At 34.3% G+C, this 24,416-nt stretch overlaps 1 protein-coding gene across 2 annotated transcripts in view; it reads right to left on the reverse strand.

Annotated features, from left to right (window-relative positions):
- The window catches only part of LOC139481778 (short-chain collagen C4-like), an 84,107-nt gene that overhangs the window by 38,039 nt on the left and 21,652 nt on the right, over positions 1-24,416 (reverse strand). The window lies entirely within an intron of this gene.

Below are 24,416 nucleotides of genomic sequence, written 5' to 3' on the forward strand. Positions count from 1 at the left end.
AAAACGTGACATGACCATGTCCTGCCTTTTTTTATTTGTAATCTCTGTCCTGCCTTTTTATTTTTCAGTCTATTCGGTCCTGCCTTTTTTTTCTTAGCTTATCCTGACTTTTTTACAACAAATGTTATCCTGCCTTTTTTTTTGCCAAGTTACTCATCCTGCCTTTTTTTTTACTCAAAATCCTGTCCTGCCTTTTTTTTTTTTAATTTCATCCTAGCCCCCCCCCCCCCCCCCCCCCCATAAAAATCAAATGGTAGCTCCCTAAGCTATTGTGCATAAAACTTTTCGAAGAGACACGTTTAAATCATCGTAAACACTTTAAACAGGTCGGGACCACTACCTTACAATGTATATGGAAATGCATAAATTAGCATACTTATGTTCTCGCACATGTAATTGTTTATTTACATGTGTCGCAATTTATTTTTACCTAGTTTTTTTATACCAATCCAGTAAATGAGTCACAATGACTACGTGTTTACAATCAACCAAAACACGTGTTATTTACTGAAATACAACACATTTTTTCGTGCAATGCGGGATTCACAATTTCGCTTAGTTTTTTTATTTTGTGTATCCTCATTTATAGTTCGTGATATAAAGTATTCGTGTAATATTATTTGGATGGGTACTATTACTAAACAAGTAATTTGACCTTTATTACGAATATTTGTAATATAGACGAGTAGAAAGTATTATCTCCCTTTAATTAAATTGTTTCGACTATTACATCTAGGTTTCGGCAGACATAGGCAAGTTAAAAAAAAAAAAAGGAAATTTATCAAATAAATAATCTTTATTGCAAAACATCTCGCAAAACATGAATTCCTGGCGGGTTAAAATGCAAACATATTAGTACAGATAAACAAAGCAAATAAAATTAACAAAATGTAACACTTCTTTCCGTTATGATCTAACAATAAAAGGTTACATGCAGCATATTTCACTATCTGAATTGATATTGTCAGTATCTGACAGGTCGCAAGGAAATATTAACGGAAAAGGGTTATACCTATATACCGACTGTACCTCTTGAGGTGGTTTGAAAAAGATTCTTATTTGAATCGATTATTTTTTGGTGTAAACGTTTAGATTGATTGCGATCGATCTTTTTTTTCCGGTGAATGTTATAGTTAAATATGGAAATAAAGGTCAGATCGGTGCTTTTTATGTTATAGTGTAAACGCACTGGATTAACTAAGACGATCTTGCTTGTGCAATGTAAACGCGAACTGGTCATTTTAAGATCAATTCAAATAAAGATCGCTCCAATTTCGTTGCCAGTGTAAATGGGGTGTAAGAGAAATTGGTTATCAGAGATTTAAAAAAAAAGACTTCTGTTGTTCACGATTTAAAAAAGATAAATGCATAACATAATGGTTTGGTTTCGGAAAATATGATAAGCCGTGTTTGATTTATAGTGTTTCAACAAAATACTTTAATAATTTCTCGTTACATTGAAGGTTGGTGACCTTCTGCTGTTGTTTTTTCTATGGTCGGGTTGTTGTCTCTTTGATACATTCCCCATTTCCATTAAAAGAATACACGACATAGGTCGTCAGTCAGCTTTTATCAATGTAGGATTTTAAACAATTACACATGCAAATTACCTCAAGTATATGAAGGTTATAATTAAACATAATTTAACATCAAATATCTATCATCATTACCATATTCTCCGGATTAAATATCTTATTAAGACAAAAACTGACGAGGTAAGGACTGTCACAGGAATATGTTGAGGGTATAAACTAGATTTTTTTTTTAATTTTAATTTAATCATAAATAAACAGATAACTCTTCTAATATTATGATAAAATTGAGAATGGAAATTAGGGAATATTTCGAAGAGACAACAAGCAGAGAACAGCCGAAGGCCACCAATGGGTCTTCAACCGTCAGCGAGAAAATTCCCGGTGCACCCGGAGGTGGTCCTCGACTGGCCCTTAATACAATTGTGTACTAGTTTAGTGAAAATGGACGTCACACTAAACTTCAAAATATATAAATGTAGTAAAATTAAAAATATACAAGACTATCAAAGGCCAGAGGCTACAAAATCCCATGCGGTTCCAGTTCCGATCAGCATACTACTCTACACTAATGTAGACTAGTTTGTGATATCGAAAATCCTTGGTGTAATAACTTTTCAGTAATACAGAGATGTCTTTCGTTGAAATTAAATACGCTACACGAGCGAATCGAACAAGTTGATATATATAAACACCATAAGATGGTGACAAAGGTACAATGGTAACAATGGACAATTAACAATGGGAAATGAAAAATCATCTCTTTTATCATAAATTTTGGTATGACTGAGCTTCCCGTTAAAGATATCATGATCCAGGAAAGGGTGTAGTGTTCATTGTTAAAAGTGAGAATGGAAATGGGGAATGTATCAAAGAGAACACAACCCGACCATAGAACAGACAACAGCATTATCTTTATTTAAAGTCAGTTCGGCAGGATAAATTTCTTAAAGGTCTTTGCTTATTTTCGTAATAAATTGTAACAATACAGAAGCAGGTCCCCAATAAGCGGTGCACACTTAGTGCCGGCCATAGGAATTCCGTATAACTTGACGATATACGGAAAATTACGTGTGCGACAGAATTTGTTTGTCACCCTCAAAATAACATTTGTTCTCAAAATAATTAAACATTCATCTAAGAAAATTAGATCGAAAATATACCATTTACAATGCTCTTAAACGGGTTGATGCAATATACGAAGAAACTATATGTAGAAAGGGCAGAAACAATAGTTATATCACATTCCATATAATATGAACAACAATACTATTTGCTAATTTGCACCAGCCACGAGGAAGGACTTAACTCAAAGTGTTTTTCTTTTCTATAATGGATGTCATGCTGGTTCTAGTGCATGGTCAATAATCACTAAATATATAGATTTTGATATACATGTGACTACATGTACTATTAACTCAATTTATATTTCATGTTTTTGTCAAACGTATTTCTATTTTTATTTTTGTTTATTGTCTATTGCAATTGTGTGATAAAAAATCAATGTACTGATTATGCCTGTAATGGGTCCAATATTGGAAATAAAATATATCTTATCTTATATAAAGAGACGTTTATTAATTAATACGTGTATCGCCTTGTTGAGTTTAACTATAGTCCGACAAAACCCTATTGATTGTATACATAACAAAGCATTTTTATGCCCTACCTACGATAGTAGAGGGGCATTATGTTTTCTGGTCTTACGTCCGTTCGTCCGTTCGTTTGTCCGTCCGTCCGTTCGTCCGTCTGTTACACTTCAGGTTAAAGTTTTTGGTCAAGGTAGTTTTTGATGAAGTTGACTGAAGTCCAATCAACTTGAAACTTAGTATACATGTTCCCTTTGATAAGATCATTCTAATTCTAATGCCAAATTTGAGAATTTATTCCAATTTCACGGTCCAGTAAACATAGAAAATGATAGTGCGAGTGGGGCATCCGTGTACTGTGGACACATTCTTGTTAATAATAATTCGGAAGAAATAAATATTTTAGTTAAAATTAATAATAATGATAGCAGCTGAAAGAAGCTTTATTTCTTTTAAAGCAGCGGTATTTGTTAAAGGGGCTGATCGATAAGACGCGCGTGTTCAACATCATGCAAGCATGGTGAAATGATTAAGTGGTTAAATGCTTGATAAGTGAAATGGCAGCTTTATTGTCCGTTTACGCCTACGCAGGTCAATTCAGTTAAATGATGCACTGTCTATAGTATTTCTCGCACTTATATCATCAGAAAAACGCCAAAGATAATATTAGTAACATTTCAGTATTGATAAAAGTTTATATGCAACAGTTTCATCAAAGGAGCGAAGTGATGTAATTTAGAATGGTGACTTGTCAAGTATTTTGAAAAACTTTACTTTCAATGGTATACAGTCTTGAATTTAAGCCGTTGAGAGTGAAAACAAAATCTACATGTTACAGCTTACAATTCATATATTTTCTCAGTTTTGAAATGGCAAAGTAGAGCTATAAATCTGTTATGGCATGTAGATAGTAACATGCATAATTGGATTTCAATTATTTTGGCCACGAGCATCACTGAAGAGACATGTATTGTCGAAATGCGCATCTGGTGCAAGAAAATTAGTACCGTTCATTTTATTAAAACAGTAAACGTAATAATAATAGAGGTTTTAAGTTTTTTCTGATAACCATCCAAAGAAAGAAAATAATATACATGCGGTAAGGGCTTTGTACATTGTTGAAGGCCGTATGGTGACCTATAGTTGTTAATGTCTGTCATTGGCAATCATATACCACATCTTCTTTTTTTATATGTGATGATGGGACAACTTCAATAGATTATTTATACACATTATACATTTAAAAGAATAAAAGACATAGAAAAGGAACTTCAATTTTACACATTAGTTTTACAGTAACTTGATAATCTAAGCATTATCATTTTCTATTAATCTGTATGTATCAACCTCAATCAAATGTCAATGATTGTATAATCATGTAATATTAAAATGGGCCCGAAATTCTAGAATGTCTAGTCTTAGATTTAACACACGATAATCCCACCTGTTACTTATAAATCAACATCCTCTTAATAAGAATTCAGTTATATTAATGAACAATAGATAACGCTACAGGTTTGGAATGATTTTTTTTGTTAGATCAAGTCGAATGTACTTCGAAAAAAAACCCGTAGAAATAGAATTATTACTAGATGTAGGACTGTATATATAGTATATTTCATGACAAAAATCTTAACCAAGCATTTTAGCATTCTGTCTTAACAATCAATCAATCGCCACAATCCAGGGGGTGGGGTGGGGTCCGGGAGTTGGAACCCCACCCTTTTTTCGGACGATCAATGCATTTGAATGGGAGCATATAGTTGGAACCCCCCTTTTACTCTGGGATGGGACCCCCCCCCCCCCCTTTTAAAATGGCTGGATCCGCCCCTGCGCAATGTTGGCGGTATATCTGAACTTGACGTTATCTGCAACACGAAGGAAAACACCATTTTTTCAAATTAAACTGTCACTCCAATTACAATTGATAAATATCATATGTCGTGTTTGATTAAATCCCTCCCACCCCCACCCCCCCCCCCCCCCCCCCCCCCGGTGACTGGGGAAAAGAAATATTGTCACTAGGTCTTCGACCGACCGGCAGTAAAAGGCTTGCCAAAGTAGGGCGTTCGTTTGGCTGTGCGGGATGTACAAGTTTGCAGTCACGATGCAATCGTCAGAATGGGCATGCCTCGTGTAAATAGATTAATACTTGATTTTTGAGGGATCCGTAGGTGGTATGTTGCAAAGCACAATTTCTGTACCTATCCAATACAACCTCATTTTCCAGTGGCGGTCCAAATTTCCCCGACCATCATCATTGTTTTTATTGTTAACTTGACGTTCTCGTCCTGAACATGCATGAAATATTTGCGACTGGACGTTAAGCAACCAAAAATCGATCAATCATTGATTCAAAAGTGAATTATTATTTCATAAATAGATTAATATCAATGCACAGCCGATTAATCCAAACTGTATAAATCCTAAGTAGATAATTTGTACGTGTAATACAAATACAACTGTTTTAATTAACAAAATTGGTTGTTGAGTCCTTAATGCATATATTATAATATATACACTCTAACACACAGCCCGTTACAACTAAAATTTTGTTATCAGTAATGAACTACTGGATTTGTAATTATTTCTTGCCAAGCTAATAAAATCTGTCATTTAAAATGCACCTTCTGACATTTGAAAGTGAAAGAATGCAAACATGTGTACACACACACTTCATGACTTTCATGTATACATTGTATCATATAAACAGAGAAGTTTCATTATGATTCAAATCATTTTACTTGTGTAAAATCCAAATATTGGATAACATGACAATCATTACAAACATATACAATATTGAAATTTAAACAACATTCATATTTTATAAGACTATATATTAAGATGTTTTGGAGGAGGTGATACTTTTGCAAATTTGAAAATGCAAGAACATAAATTCATAATGCAATTGTTGTACAATATGTCATAACAAATACTATAAGAAAAATATAAAATAGTCATAACTTTTTTCAGCTCTCAAAGAGTTCTTGCAAATGTTCTTTAACGTAAGGAGCCTGAGAAACTTTTCGGAGATAACGTTCCCATTCCGACCGGACGTAGACTAGGTTCCAGCTATGTATCACCGTGTTCTATACATATTGATATATAAAATATGTAATATTTATGTTATCGCTTGCTATCACCTCGAGTAATTATACTCCGCTTTAAAAAAAATGGGGGTATACTTTTTTACCTCGGTCTGTCCGTCCGTCCAATGAATATATTTCGTCGCATCTTTCTCAGGAACTACATTACAAAGATTTCTGAAATTCGGTTTTAAAGTTTATATGAGTCGGATATGTTTTCGGATTCATCACACAACAACTTCCTGTTTACCTTAATATACTTTTAGTGGACGGAGGTGTCCTTAAAGTGAGAAGTCTACAACTCACAGATTCACTTGTTTAATTCAATATAATGATTAACGAGCCTTTGTCCTCGAACATCAACATCAGACATTTTAAGACTATTTGTACCCTTGAGAATTCAATCAAATTTGACAAAAAGAAGATTAATCAGTGAATAGTGTGAGTATTAGCTATAGACTTTCAGTTACGTAGATATTGATAGCAGCTACGTAGATGCTACGATATTGAACTCAACCCAGCTAGTCCATAGCTACACATTCAATAGTCAAATCTTCGTAGCATTACTTAGTTTCTATGATATTGAACCCAACCCGGTATTTTTCACAATTCGCCCAGGTTGCGTTCAATATCGTTGCTGCTACGAAGCGCTAAATTTACCTAGAAATTGGCTATTGCACGTATAGCTAGCCTAGCCGCTAAGTAGATTTCTATACCCCTTACAAAGTTATGGTCATTTGTACTTTGAAGTCTATCCAATATAAACTGCTGGGTTGAGTTCAATATCGTAGCGGCTACATAGTGCTACGTAGATTTTGACTATTGAGCTTGAAGCTACCTATAGCTAGTTGTTACATAGATGTTGATGGCAACTATGTAGCCGCTACGTAGCTGATACGATATTAAACTGAACCCTGGCCCAATTAACCAATCATTCTATTTAGCGAATACAAAATGGCGTCGGGAAGGTTATTACTAATGACGCCATTTTGCTAGCTACATAGCATTGTTGAGTTCAATATCGTAGCTGCTACTAGCGGCTACGTAACTGGGCTGCGTTCAATATCGTAGCTGCTACTAACGGCTACGTAACTAGGCTGCGTTCAATATCGTAGCTGCTACGTAGGTTTTGACTATTGAACGAGTTGCTATAGACTGATCATAGACTAGCTGCTACAATTGATAGCAGCTACGTAGCCGCTACGTAGCTGCTACTATATTGTATTCAACCTTGCTATCAATATTTATGTAGTAGGGTTGCGGTCAATATCGTAGCGACTACGTAGTGCTACGTAGATTTTGACTATTGAACGTGTAGCTATATACTAGTTGTAACAAATATATTGATAGCAGCTACGTAGCCGCTACGTAGCTGCTACGAATATGGAACATAACCCAGCTAGTATATAGCTACACGTTCAATAGACAAAATCTACCTAGCACTACATAGCTGCTACGATATCTAACCCAACCCTGATCGTTCAACATAGATAGCTCCCAAGACATAGTTAGTGGCTATGCTAGCTGCTATGATATTGATCACAAACCAGGGCTATTTCACAAGTGATGGGAAATATTTCTCTTACATCGATCAAGAAATGTGAAAGCCTGGGTTGAGATCAATATCATAGAAGCTACGTAGCAGCTAGTCTATAGCTACACGTTCAATAGTCAAAATCTACGTAGCACTGCGTAGCACTATGTAGCAGCTACTATATTGAACGCGGCTCAGGTGAAACCATATTTCTATACCCCTTACAAAGTTGGGGTTAATTGTACTTAGAAGTCTATCTAATATAAACTACTGGGTTGAGTTCAATATCATATAGCAGCTACGTAGTGCTACGTAGATTTTGATTATGAAATAGACTAGTTGTCACATAGATATTGATAGCAGCTACGTAGCCGCTACGTACCAGCTACGATATTGAAGTCAACCCTGGGTTGAGTTCAATATCGTATCGGCTATGTAGCTGCTATCAATATCTCTGTACCAACTAGTCTATAGCTACACGTTCAATAGTCAAAATCTACGTAGCACTACGTGTAGCTGCTACGATATTGAAATCAACCCTTGTAACTGAAAACTAACAAGTAAATACGAATGGCGATAGGTTTAAGTGTAGTACTAGTGGATTATCCCAAAATAGGGGGCGGGCGGGGTTTGGAACTTTCCTTTTTTGGAGAATCAATGCATTTCCAATGGGGACATGTGGTTGAAACATAGCTGGATCCGCCCCTGACTACGCTATTGTCTCTTTTCTCTTATTATCTTGATTATTGAAATGTATTAAAGTGAAACGATTTTATTAAAAGTATAACGATTGTCCGTTGATTTAAAATTATTTCTAATTCGATCAAGTTAAGAAAGGCTTTACCATCGTGACTGCATGTTCATGCAAAAACGATGTCTACTACCGTTTTTGTATTTTTTTGATATTATAATTAATAGTGTAATATTATTTAGCTTAAACACGTATAACAGGCATATAACAGGCGATGAGGGACATACCACGGTAGATGAGATACCAATCCAGCAACACATTAAACTAAAAGTCTTCTAGAGGGTAATAAAAGTCTACATCTGAAGCACCTTACTTCAATGACTTTTATCAGGAACGGCCAGAACCAGAACTTTGAAAGCAAACTAAGACCTATTGGTGGTCTTCGGCTGATATTAAAGAGCAGATGTGAAATGATTGCCAATGAGACAAATTTCCACCAGAGACCAAAATGACACAGAAATTAACAACTTTATGTTACCGTACGGCCTTCAACAATGAACAAAGCCCATACCGCATAGTCAGCTATATATATAACAGACCCCGAAATGACAATGTAAAATAATTCAAACGAGAGAACTAACGGCTAATTTATGTACTATAATTGAACGAAAAACAAATATGTAACACATAAACAAACGACAATCACTGAAATGCAGGCTCCTTGCTTAGAACAGGCACATACATAGAGAATGTGGCGGGGTTAAACATGTTAGCGGGATCCCATCCATCCCCCTAACCTGGGACAGTGGTGTAACAGTACAACATAAGAACAAATATAAAAAAATCAGTTGAAAATTATAAAAGGATTACTGATATACAGTAGTTGTCGTGTATTTATGTAAATGAATTTATACTTGTTTCTCGTTTCTCGTTTTTTATATAGATTAGACCGTTGGTTTTCCCGGTAAAATGGTTGTACACTAGTAATTTTGGAGCCTTTTATAGCTTTTTGTTCGGTGTGAGCCAAAGCTAGGACGCATTGAAGGCCGTACATTGCCTAAAATGGTTTACTTTTATAAATTGTTATTTGGATGGAGAGTTGTCTCATTGGCACTCACACCACGTCTTCCTATATCTATTAACTCATCAGATGGATAAAAATACAAATACTATACATACAAGTGAACTTGGCCGTGTACTTTTACATTCCAACAACAAAAAGACACTGAGTACAGATCTGAGAGTACTCACAGTTACTGACAGCTAGTTCAAAGCCACTTTTGATGTCTGCTCTTTTGTCTGGTTGTTATTTATTTGACATGTTCCCCATTACCATTCTCAATTTTATAATGTATAGATATATTGGTATATGCTAAGCGTTATGACCAAAAGGAACATACAAAGAATAGAAAAATATACGTAAGTTCAGCTATCCCTTATGGAGTTAGAACACTAGTTTCTATTAAAATAATTTCGAAGTTTTATCATCGGCGAAATTGTGAAAAGTATGTCAGTACCGAAACACATGTGTTTTGATACTCTCCGGGATTATAGAACAGAAGTCCTCCTTTTATTAACGATTCGATACTGTCATGAAAATAATTAATTTTGTAAAGCTTGTGTTACTCATATTTTATGCTTTAGACCAAAGCTTAAATATGAAGAGCAAAAAAGTATCAGCGGGGTTGCACTTTTTCAGCCAATGACTGAATATAAGAACTCTTTTTCTAAAGTCGCTCGGCACGCCTTATATTTCGACTTTGGTATATTGCAGCGTTATATTATTTATAACTGTTGGTTACTCTGGATCTGTGTCCGAATCTCTGGGATAAGCGCACAATCTACATTTATTTATTCTAAAAGGTAATAAAATAATTGGGAGTGGAATAAATCAAACTGAATGTCCAGTTGAGAAAGGAGTAGGTTCAGTAAGACCCCTTTTCGGCCCCAAAATATAGCAGTTTTACAAAATTGTTTAAATGTAAACATTGAGTTATTTTTGGGAAGGTATAATGCCTCTGCTACATAAATATGGGCTGTTTTTTTGACAATTCACATATAACGGGTACTTGCATCATTAAGTCATACTAAATTACTGAAATCTTCACAATTTCAGCATTTTAGTTAAATTTTAGACAGTTTCCGTCTTAAATGAAATTGGCCGCATTCGTGTTCATTCTAGATATTGAAATAGAAGTTGTGTTTGATGATAATACTTAACATGTATAAAGGTCGAGGATGAATACAGATGCGGCCACTTTAATTTTTGACAAAAACCATATGAAAAGTGACAGTTTTTGGCATATTTGATAGATTTTTCATATTTAAGCTTGAATAGGAGCGTTTTTAATGAGTGAATCAGTTGAAATCTTTCACAAAAAAATAATTGAATCAATTGAAATAGACATTTAAGTGTTTAAAAAGTGTCCAAAATCTTTCGTCAGATGAACTTGAAATTTGAGGCCAAATCTGGCCCTTACCGGACCTACTCATTTCCCTATAATAAAGATTTAATGTATAGGCGGAAGATTACAGAAGCCTATCAGCGCCTCACATTTCTTCCTACATGTATGTTTGCGTTTGAACGCAAACCTTTGCGCTAAACGGACAACCTTTGTGCTAAACGGCAAACCTTTGAGAAATAACGCAAACATTTGAGATATAACGTAGACCTTTGCGATATAACGCAGAATCTGTCGTATTCTGAAATTTCAACAAACTTTTTCTAACATCAAAATTAAAAAAAATCTTTGTTCTAAATAATTCATTTTAAAGTAAAAACATCATTGTTTCTATTTGACTTATAGTTTCACAATTGTTTGTCATTATTTTTGCTCTAATCTACTATACCCGCGTCCTTTTTGTTATTTTGTCTCTTTCAATAAGAATTGGCTGTACCATATCTATTTTCTTGTTAAATTTATAAAATTTAAAATTATATCATGAATGTAAATGTAAATCCAATATTATAGTGTCTGATAATAACATATACAAAAATAAATTAAGAATTGAAAACGCAAACCTAGGAAGAAATTTAAAAAAAATGTGTGGTGCTAATTAGCCTCCTTAGAAGATACTGATTGTAGTACGGAATAATATTTATGAGCTAATCTTCTCCGAGCCTAAAAGCTGAATCACCTTTTCATAAGGCATGATTAAAATTAAATAAATGAAAGCCAAATACAATTTTGGCCCGGCAGTTCATCTGTTTAAGGGGGTATGGTTATCCTTGCATGGGACAAACATTATTTTCCTATTAAAAATAAAGGAAAAACCTTTCTTTTTCCAAAACACACAGGATGAAACTTTTTTAAATCAATGTTCTTGTTTCTAATAGAAACAATTTATGTTTCTAATAGAAACAATTTATATTTATTTCAATTCACTTCAGAAATATGATTTTTTATTTTTAAGAAACGTCATGGTTCCATTGTCGTTGTCTTAGAATAGTTAATATATAAAATATCATATTGACAAAATGTTTTTTTTATGTCATATCTAAAATGCAACAAACTACTTTGTCGGTGTAGCAGTGACTTTAAAATGATGTCGAGCACTGTCAGATTAATTATAAATTACGGCGGAAACTAGAGGATGGAATGTACATGATGTAGGAGTGATGATAAAACAACGACCTTCGCTGTATCAAATATCCGTGAGAAATGCATAATCAGCATTATGTATATAGCTTACAGTTATATTTCCCGCTCGTTTAACGATTTTCGACACCATCTAAATAATGTTAGTTGGGTTAAAGCAGTTATATTTCCCGCTTAGTCTAAAAATAAAACAAGGTGTTTGTATACGTGAATATAATTGGGAGAACAATTTCGTGTTGGTGTAAAAGATATGGGTTTTACACAAGACTTTGTATTGCATGGGAAATGCCATCCAAAAACACGTTATATAACTAAATCTCTTGATCTGACAATTAAAGTATTTTAACAATTGCATTTCTTTATTAACTTGTTTGTTAAAGGTGACCTCTCATACACAGGACCTTTTTAGAATAATAAAAATACTTCTTTCAATTTAGTTCATAATTCAGATATAAATAAAAGAATTTGTGGGTTGTACATCGGCGAAACAGCACTGTGGATTTTATATAATTACTAAATATACATTGCAGTTTTAAAAAAACATAAAGTTAAACACCGAGCGCTAGAAGTTACAGGGGCAGTCATCCAGCAATTTTTAAAAAGGGGGATGGGGGTCCCAAGTTCCCAACACAGGATAAAGGGGGTTTCAACCATACGTCCCCATTCAAATGCATTGATCGTACCAAAAAAAGGGGGTCCAACTCCCGACCCCCCCCCTTTTGGATCCACCACTGCGTTTCATTTAGAGCACCATACTCCTATTTCGAGCTCTAGACTTTTAAATCTACAGTACTATACTTTACATTTTCAGCCCTTGGGTTTATATTTTTAACGCTGAACTTTATCTCCACCGCGCATTTCACATCTGTAGCGCCAGTCTTTCCATATCCATTGCAGAATTTTAAATATATCTACAGCGATCAACTTTATATTTGCAGCGCTTGAGTTTTCAGTTATATCTTCAGCGCAAGACTTACCATCATCAGCGCTGGACATTAAATCGTCAGTTCTGATCTCAATATCGTCAGAGCTAGACTATATAATTCTTCAGCGCTGATCCCAACATATTCAGAGCAATACTATACAACCCCAGCGGTAAACTTTAAATTTTAGCGCTAATTAAATTTCAGCGCCAAACTAATTCCTCGGCGTTTGACTTTCCAGCTTTAGCCTGAGACTTTTAATCTTCATAGTCAAAAAACTTTTAACACAAAGAAATGTTTCACCTATTTGCAGAAATTAAGATGGGAATTAAATACAAATGTCTTCTTCTAGAGAATCACTGAATAGAATGAAACCAAATATGGCATGAATAATCATTAGAAGGTGCTGACTAAGTGTTGTTACTTTGTAGCAGATCCATCATCCATGGCTGTCAGTGGGACTTTGTTAAACATAGTACTCTATGGGTTATACATACAATTGTTCAAATAATCTTATCAAAGCCAGGTGAGCGATTCCGGCTCTCATGAGCCTCTAGTTTAATTCCAATATTAATAGGAATAAGTAAAGGTACAAGTTATGGTTGTGTTTATTCAATATGGTATGGATTTTAATTCAAGTAGCACAATCAAAATTTAACATTTACATTTCCACATATTGATAATAAATGATAGTGATGGTTCATTATTATCCCTGTAGGTAACTAGAATGAGAGGGTATATATATTATATAGTATTGTTCATGCCAACAGATTGTCTGTCTGTTCATTGTGGTTTCATTGGCAATCATACCACATCTTCATATATTTTTTTATGAATACTGATAGTGAATAGCTGATATTTTTCTTTACTTTAAATGTAACTTAATCATTGTTGAATTCAAATATGTCATGGACCATATAATATAAGAGGTGTGCCCATATTTTAATCACTTAATTCCTGTTTTTGATTTAAATGTTACATGTTTTAAATTGTTTGGGTTATGTTTTCTGTTTTTTTAATACCCAATTTATGCTAGATCTGTTCTTGTTTGTTTTAGGTAATTACAAAAAGAAGGAAGAACAAAACAGCTAGAAATACACAGAACTGACTTTCTGTAAATTCAACGAAAAAAATATGCTACTGCATAATAAGATTAAATATAGATATAATAATGCATGGCAAGGACTCATTTTGATTGAGATTTAAGAAATGGTTTAGATTTTTTTTACTAAAAATTGATTTAATGTCAGAAAGATAAGTTTTCTTATATTATGAAAGATGTTTAGTAATGATTTCGGATGTAACTTTCCTCATGCTGTTAGGGTCATTAGCCAGAATGTGGAAAGTAACACCAGAACTCACTTTGATTGAGATTTAGAAATGTTGACTTTATTACTAAAAATTGATTTAATGTCAGAAAGATAAGTTTTCTTAGATTATGAAAGATGTTTAGTAAAGATTTCGGATGTAATTTTCCTCATACTGTTAGCGTCATTAGCCAGAATGTGGAAAGTAACACCAGAACTCATTTTGATTGAGATTCAAGAAATGGTTTTGATTTTATTACTAAAAATTGATTTAATGTCAGAAAGATAAGTTTTCTAAGTTAATGAAAAAAGGTTGAATAAAAATTTTCGGATGTTTTTTTCCTTATGCTGTTAGCGTCATTAGCCAGAATTTAGTAAGTTATCTGAAACTTGTTCATTTGAATCCTTTCCTGCATATATATTTTTATATTTTAGCTCATCTGACCTAAAAGGTCAAGTGAGCTTTTCTCATCAATTTGCGTGCATCCTCCGTTAACTTTTTACATTTTTAACTTCTTCTAGAGAACCACTGAATGGAATGACACCAAATATGGCATAAATGTTCCAAGTGTTGTTACTTTGTAGCCAATCCATCATCAAAGATGGCCACCAGAGGGGGGCTTAGTTTAACATAGGACCCTATGGGAAATACAAATGTCTTCTGTTAGAGAACAACCAAATTGAATGAAACCAAACATGACATGAATTATCTTATGAGGTGCTGACTAAGTATTGTTACTTTGTAGTCGATTCCATAATCCAAGATGGCCGCCAGCATGGGAATTAGTTTAACAAAGGAACCTATAGGAAATACATGCAAATCTCCTTTTTAGAGAAGCACCAAATGGTATGAAACCAAACATGGCATGAATGTTCTTTATGAAGTGCTGACCAAGTGTTAATTTGTATCTGATCCATCACCCAATATGGCCGCCATCAGGAACCTAGTTTAACATAGGATCCCATGGAAAATACATACATTCTTCTTTTAGAGAACCACTAAATGGAATGAAACCAAACATGTCATGATTGTTCCTTATAAAGTGCTGACTAAGTGTTGTTACTTTGTAGCCTATTCCATACTCCAATATGGCCTCAAGCGGGTGACTTAGTTTAACATAGGAACCTATAGGAAATACTTACAAATTTCTTCTTTTAGAAAACCGCTTCAGGAATTGAAACCAAACATGAAATGAATGTTTTTATGAGTTGCTGACCAAATGTTGCTACTTTGTTGTTGATCCATCACCCAAGATGGTGACCAGCAGGGGACTAAGCTTATCATATGACCCTATGGGAATAAATTACAAATGTCTTCTTTTAGAGAGCCACTAAATGGAAACCAAACATGGCATGAATGATCATTATAAGGTGCTGACTAAGTGTTGTTACTTTGTAGCCGATCCATCATACAAGATGGCTGCCAGCAGGGGGAGATTGTTTAACATAGGACCCTAAGGGTAATTAATACATACAAATGTTCAATTAATCTTATCAAAGCCAGGTGAGTGATTCAAGCTCTCATGAGCCTCTAGTTTATATTTACTAGAGTCAAATTAAATATGTTTTCTTGCGTTCTGTAAGTATTTGTCTCGCCTGCGACTTCTGTTGCAGAAAGCGAGACTTAGAGATAGACTCAGGCGGCGAAGGCGTTGATGGCGGTGTTAGCTCTTAACTTAAAAGTTTAAAATTTTAGAAGGTAGAAGACCCAGATACCTCATACTTTGTATATAGATGCATTTTGTTATGAACTTTCCGTCTGTCATATGACCATTTTCCTTGACTTCATTTTCAAAAAAGTTCAATTTTTTTGCAATGTTAATTTTTTCACTTATTATAAGTAATAAGATAGCTATATTTGGTATGTGCGTATGTTGCAAGGCCCTCATGTCAGTCCGTCAGTTTTCACTTGACCTCAACCTCATTTCATGGATCAGTGAACAAGGTTAAGTTTACAGGGTTAGGTCCATATCTCTGAAATTATAAGCAATAGGTCTTCCATATTTGATGTATGGAATGATTGTAAGGTGTACTTGCCCAACAGGTGTCATTTGACCTTGACCTCATATCCCTGGTTCAGTGGTCAAAGTAGTTTTTGTGTTTTGCTTTATTTCTCAGAAACTATAAGCATCCAGTCAATTATATTTGGTGTATGAAATGTTTTTAAGGTGTACATGTCTGTCTGGCAATAATCAACTGATCTTGACCTCATATTCATAGTTCATTGGTCAAAGTTAAATTTTTGTGTTTTGGGCTATTTCTCAGATACTATAAGCATCCAGTCAATTATATTTAGTATATGGAATGTTTGTAAGGTGAAAATGTCTGTCTGGTAATAATAATCTGAACTTGACCTCATTTTCATGGTTATTGGTCAAAAATAAATTTCTCTGATTTGGTATATTTTCAGATACTTTAGGGATAGTAGAACTACATTTGATGTAGGGAATAAATGTAGGATGATGTGTATGTCTGTTTAACAATTGTTAGTTGATCTTGACCTAATCTTAATGGTTCATTGGTCAAGTTAATTTTTTTATGAGGTTGATTTTGGTGATACTTTTAGCAATAGGTTAACTGTCTGTCTGAAAGGGATTATCTCACTTGACCTCATGTACATTGGTCATTTAATGTTATATTTAATTTAATGTTATGTTTGTGGTATAAACTTTTTTTATATACTTTCAACATAAATAATACTTCTTTTTAAATTTTCAACATAAATTATATTATGAACACTAGAACAGGCAAGACATTTCAGTGTATCCACTCTTGTTATGTTATATATACATCTTTAAAAGTGTTATTTAATTCTTGGGAATTGTGCCTTATACTGTATTATATATTTTTCATGTTTTGTGTTTACAAATAAAAATTATAACTTATATTAGAAGTAAATTATTGTGCCCAGCTGAGGATTGTGGTAAGGACAATACTAGGTTCATAAGCTCCCAAAGGGAGCCGGATATTATGGAAAAAAGTGTCAAGTAGCTACTGCACTTACACGATTTTTTTTTTCAATTCCGGATGTACTCACTAACTGTAGAAACCACTTCTGGCAATTCGCACTATGACAAAAAGGTTCAATCGCACCAAGATACGTAGTTTGTCCCTGGATTTGTTCCCAACCTTTGTTAACAATATTGACAATTGTTGAATGAAAGGTTTCTTTTAAAAAAAACCTCGGGAGCTCTTCAGGTAACACCTGCCTATGTTACATGAACATGCATTTGATGTTTAACTTTCTTTTGGTTTACTCTTTTTAGCTCACCTTTCCTAAAAGGAAATGTGAGCTTTTGCCATCACTTGGCGTCCGTCGTCGTCGTAAACTATTTCAAAGATCTTCTCCTCTGAAACTACTGAACCAATTACAACCAAACTTTAGCTGAATGATCCATAGGGTATCTAGAATAAAGTTTGTGTTTTATTTTCCATTTTGTCAAAAAACATGGCCGCCATGGCTAAAAATAGAACATAGGGGTAAAATGCAGTTTTTGGCTTATATCTCAAAAACTAAAGCATTTAGAGCAAATCTGACTTGAGGTAAAAATGTTCATTACGTCAAGGTCTATTAGCCCTGAAATTTGCAGATGAATCAAACAACCCATTGTTGGGTTGCTGCCACTTAATTGGTAATTTTAAGGAAATTTTGCAGTTTTTGGTCATTATCTTGAATATTATTATAGATAAAGATAAACTGTAAACAGCAAAAATGATCAGCAAAGTAAGATCTTTAAAAAAGTTAAATGACCAAAATTGTCAATTGACCCCTTAAGGAGTTATTGTCCTTTAATGACAATTTTGCACAATTTGTTTATCATATTTGCTAACTTACAAAAATTTTCTCCTCTGAAACTACTCAACCAAATTCAACCAAACTTCAACTGAATGATCAGTAGGGTGTATAAAATAAACTGTTTGTTTTGTTTTTTATTTCGTCAAAAAACATGGCCGTCATGGCTAAAAATAGAACACAGGGTAAAATGCAGTTTTTGGCTTATATCTCAAAAACTCCAGCATTTAGAGCAAATAAGACAAGAAAGTTAAAGTATTAATTAGGTCAAGGTCTACCTTTCCTGAAATTTTCAGCCAAATTGGGTAACTGGTTTTTCAGTTATTGCCCCTGAATTGATGATTTTAAAGAAATTTGGCAGTTTTTGGTTATTATCTTGAATATTATTATAGATACAGATAAACTATAACAGCAAAAATGTTAAGCAAAGTAAGATCTACAAATAAGTCAAATGACCAAAATTGTCAATCGACCCCTTAAGGAGTTATTGCCCTTTAAAGACATTTTCACAATTTGTTCATCATGTTGACTTACTTTAACAAAAAAATTTACCTATTTTTCTTTGTATTAAAAAAAACCCTCATTACCTAAAACGGAATAATGACATTTTCATTTAGTCCTTTGTAGCCAGGCTGATAGCCTAATTAATAAACAGGTATACAGCGGGGTTTTCTGTTTGTCTTTTTCATTTTTAGCCATGGCGTTGTCAGTTTGTTTTAGATTTACGAGTTTGACTGTCCCTCTTTTAATGTGATTATGATATTTGTGTATATAACAGAGTCTTATGAAAACATGCCACTTTGATAATTAGATTTATTGCATGATATCAAATTTGAATGAAATTGATATTTGACCAAGATGGTATACGGTTAGTTCACAAATTTTTGGTCAAAATATTTTTAAGATTTCCTACCGGGGGGGGGGGGGGGGGGGGGGGGTTCCCGAACCCCCTACCCCCCTAAATCCGCTAGTGATGTATGGTCAAGACAAAAGGTCTATTTAACCAGAAATGTAGTAGAGTATCGTCAATAAGAACGAAATAACTATCAACAAACCACGTCCACGACACAGCCTATGATAAAAAAAAAATACTTCTCGTATTCATAGATCAGTTTTGCAGCTTTTAGTGGAAAGACCTTCAATTCTCTACTAGTTTCAAATGTTCTTATAATTTTCTGTATGCCATAACCATTTAACCCTCTTAATGCCAAGGCGACATATATGTCGTTTCAGTGCTAGGATGAAACATTTTGTCCTGCATATTTTTTAGTTGTGATCTCGGTCCTGCCTTTTTATTTTTCACTATGTTTGGTCCTGCCTTTTTCTTACAACTTTATCCTGGTTTTTTTTCTGCCCACTTGCTCATCCTGCCTTTTTTTTTAAATTTCATCCTAGCCCCCCTAGTTAATCAAATGCATTAGATAAGTAATACACTCGTTTAATTAAAGAGATAATTCAGTAAATAACAAATTAACTGACAGATTCTATAAAATAAGCACTCGATCATGGTGAAACTTGAACTGAGTGAGAAATTATTATTATCAGAATCAGGGACCTATAATACATATACGTCCCTGTCAGAATGAACGATTAAATACAAATGATTTTTTTTTTAAACGTAATATTATTTCTAACTATTTAACCTTGAAGTTCATAAATTACAGAAATGAATGCGTTCACACTTGAAAGCTCCGTGTTGAAGGTAGTACCATAAACTATAGTTGCTTAAGACTATCTTGGATTGAGAGTTGTCTAATTGCATGTCACTCATACTACATCTTCTTATTTTTATCACGAGCAGCACAAAAATGCATCAAGCATTGAGGGGTTATATATATATTATATGAGGTTCACTTGGTACAGGTTCATGGTGGTATGATGACGATGTTTAATTGATAAGTAACCAACTATAAGATTTTGATTTTTTTTTGCTATGGCTAGTTCGATAGCTTTCAATCCTGGTTCATACTATTCTTAAGTTTGATAGTTATTTTTATGATCACTGTGGTTTTATTTGTACGTTTCTTATGTGTCGTTTTTCCTAAAAATATTGGAGTAGTGTTCCACGTACGGTGCAGGTTAAAGACGAATAACGGTAAGCTAAACTGACTGAGGCCCAAATTAACCATCATACTCAATCATCAACTGAGAGCACAATATCCAATATCCAAAATGACCACCAAATCAAATCATCAACCAGTCATCCTATAACAACAAATGTAATTCAAAATTCAGTCAATGAATTAGATCTGCTTAATGATTCAATACAAACTATGTCTCCTGAGAAAGATGTCGCTCATACCGATCCTACACATCATTTTTTTTTATATCTTCCTCCATCGTAGAAACCACCAAATATAAACCAGTTCCAGTGGACAGGCACCCGGGACTTAGAATAATGACTCTCAACATTGAAGGGATAAAATCAAATTTTAACTATCTCCAAGACCTTGCTAAAGACCATAATCTTATTATATGTTTACAAGAACACTGGCTTTGGGGATATGAAACAAATTTCTTCGAAAAGCATTTTCCTCTACACACCATTTTTTCACGCTCCCATGACGACAATGATCCAATTCCTAATTTTAAAGCACGCAGAGGACAAGTAGGTACAGCAATCATGTGGCCTTCTTCTCTTAATAAATTTATTCATAAACTTCCAGATGGTAATTCAAGAGTAATAGCTATAAAGATAGAGTTAGAAAACCATACAGTATGTCTCATAAATGCATACATGCCAACCCTGGCACAAAATTCACAAATAGGCTATAGAGAACATCTAGACATAGTGTCACATATAACCGAAAAATATTCTGATCTTACTCATATCCTCTGTGGCGACTTGAACGGAACTCTCAAAACATCAAGGAAAAACCCCCATGATAAGCTTTTAAGAGCATTCAAAACTCAAGGCAAATGGATAAATAAAGGCAATCATTTGGATAACGATACTTTTTTCCATCACAATGGGTTATCTTCATCTCAAATTGACTATATACTGACTCAGGATTTGGATATAGTAGATAAAATCTTAATAGAAAACACTTGTGGAAACAATCTATCAACTCATGTTCCAGTCTTCTGCGTCCTGGCAGCTAAAATACAATCTAACAACATTAAAAAAAGTTCTAATTCAGGGAAAAAGTTTAAAATTGAATGGGATAGGGCGGATTTAAATAAGTACCAAGGAAAATTAAAAGAAACACTTCAAGAAAACCAATCTCCAAATTTAACCTCTACTGAACTGGTTGGAAATTTAATATACTGTTTAAAAAAAGGAGAAAAATTTGCTATTCCGTCAAGGATCATTAAACTAAATGGCCCCAAACTGAAGGTCTCAGCCGAAACCAAAATTTTGCTAAACATCAGTAAACAAAAACACAGGATATGGGATATTGGTGGTCGAAAAAGAGGCTTAGATGACTCCTTTAAACAACTTAAGGAAGCGAAATATAATGCCAGGAAAATGATCCGGAAGGAAAGAGCTATGGAAAGGGAAAACTTTTTTAGTCAATTAGAACAGAAACTCTCATCAAAAACCTTTTTCCAACTCATAAAAAGGAATCTAGGCAATAACAAAACTTCTGTAACCCAAGTCATCCGTCATGAAGAAAAAAACATTACTTGCCCAGATGAACAAAGAGAAGTCCTGGCCAAGTATTATAAAAATCTAGCCACGCCAAAAGATGATACAAATTTTAATGAGGAATATCTTCGTATGTGCTAGCTCCGTTGTAACATAATTAAGGAACTCTCAGAAAATAATATAGAAACTAAAATTAATTTTACAGAGGAAGAAATAATTCAATCTATTAAAAATCTAATTCAGGAAAAGCTGGAGATGAATATGGCCTTTTTGCAGAGCATTTAAAATTGGCTGATAAAGTAATCATCCCATATATACAGAATCTTTTTAATCAAATATTAGCTGACAGAAAACCCCCAGAACATTATAAATCTGGCATAATAACACCAGTTTGTAAAAAAGGAAAAGACGGCAAAATTATGAATAGCTATCGTGGTATAACGGTTTCATCTGTTCTTGGAAAACTATTTGAACATGCACTTCTGGAAAAAATTATAGATCCAATCTTGAATGTATCTTCTCAACAATTTGGTTTTACCTCCGGTCTCTCCCCCACCATGGCTGCTCTGCTGATATCTGAGGCACATATGAATGCAAAAAGGATGAAGGAAATTCTCTTCTTGACAGCATTGGATACTCAAAAAGCTTTTGACGTAGTCAACCACAGCATCCTTCTTGATAAACTGTTCCAAAAAGACATTCCTCCTGAGATTTGGGAAACTATATATATACGAAATGTACAATGACCTTACTTCAAGGGTTAACATAGCAACAGCTTTCCAGTTCAACAGGGAGTCCGTCAAGGTGGTATCCTGTCCACGCATCTCTATAAAATTTATATTGAAGACCTTTTAAGACAGTTAGAAGATTCAAATATTGGTTTATATCTAGGCACAAACTATGCAGGATGTCCTACTTGCGCAGATGATATCCTACTCTTATCTAACTCGGATGAAGAAATGCAAATCATGCTCAATGTAGTAGACTCATATTCGAAAGAACATCAATATAATATCCACCCTGAAAAGAGTGTTCTCATTAAACAAAATGAAAACTCCACAAATTCTAGAAAATCATCCATATGCTCCTGGTCTCTTGGGGATAAGTCTGTTGCAGAGTCAGATAAGGCCTCACATCTAGGTATTATAAGATCATCAAAAAAAGAAAATATAATAAATGTGAAAGACCGCATTAGTTTAGCTCGAAAAACAACCTATTCACTCATATAATTATGTCAACAGGTGTACATGGTACAAACGGCTTGAATCCAAGGATTTCCTATAACATTTATAGAATCTACATATTACCCCGTCTGCTCTACAGTCTAGAAGTTTTGCCTCTTACGAACAGCCAAATCAACGACTTGAGTGACTTCCATTTATCCTTCTTAAAAAATATTCAGGCTCTTCCAACAAGAACAGATTCTGCTGCAGTATTTTCACTACTGGGTGCCCTCCCTATAGAGGCCGAGCTTCACAAAAGACAATTAAGCCTTCTGCATTCAATCCTAGCGTCTGAAAATCAAAATCTTAGGGATATCTTGTTGCGTCAGTATCGGCTAGAAATCTGCAATGGAACTTTTCTACACAGAACTGAAAATGGTCCTGCTTCAATATAGCCTACCAAGCATTGATGAGCTTCTAATATTTCTTCCAACAAAAATTAAGTGGAAACAATCCGTTAGACATGCTATCAATACATTTTGGAGTAATAAATTTAGGTCTCTAAGTAAAGAAAAATCAACGGCCTGATTAGGCTCTGTACTGACATTAGGGAGCTACCATTTGATTTTTATGGGGGGGGGGGGGGGGGGGGCTAGGATGAAATTTGAAAAAAATAGGCAGGACAGGAATTTTGAGTAAAAAAAAAGGCAGGATGAGACACTTGCAAAAAAAAAAGTCAGGACGACAATTTAGGTAAAAAAAGTCAGGATAAACTAAAAAAAAAAAGGCAGGACCGAACAGAGTGAAAAATAAAAAGGCAGGACAGAGATTACAGCTAAAAAAAAATGCAGGACAAAATGTTTCATCCTAGCCCCCCCATAAAAATCAAATGGTAGCTCCCTTATCAATATAGGAGAAATACATCCAGTTTGGAAAACAGCAACAGAAATTCCGGGGGATACAAAGAAAGCCATAACAAAAGCTAGAATACTAACTGGGACCTACCTTTTACAAGCAACCAAAGCTAAATTTAATATAGGAAGTACAGACCCAATTTGCCCCCTCTGCAAACTCGAGGAACTTGAAAACCTTCTACATTTCCTAACTAGATGTCCATCTCTGGAAGGGGTCCGTAGGACTTTTTATGCCCCACTAAAACAGGCTGTTATAAATAAAATTGGGATCGTTCAGTGGAAAACAAATTTTCAAAATAGGGAAACATTAAGCCAATTAATTGTTGACTGCAGAAAACTAGCGGGTTCTATACTTCCAAACGACAACAATTTTTTAAATATGGTTGAAACAATTTCTAGGAATCTGTGTGATAAATTACATCAACAGAGGTTAAGTCAGATTAATGCTCTATCATAATATATACATCCATTAACAATAACATGGAATTGAGCTTTCTTTCGATCCTTTTCAGAGCATAAAATAGTGAACATAAAGAACAGTTAGAAGTGAGAAGTACATGGAGGACAGTTGAGATATATATGTACTTGGGAATACGTTGATATTATCAATAATATACGGAATATACAGACAATTGCCGTATCAAAGTGGTAGCTGATGCCTTCTAGAATATAGAGTCATATGTAATAGTGTCAGAC

The sequence above is a fragment of the Mytilus edulis genome, chromosome 7, assembly GCF_963676685.1.
Source record: "Mytilus edulis chromosome 7, xbMytEdul2.2, whole genome shotgun sequence".
Lineage (NCBI taxonomy): Eukaryota > Metazoa > Mollusca > Bivalvia > Mytilida > Mytilidae > Mytilus > Mytilus edulis.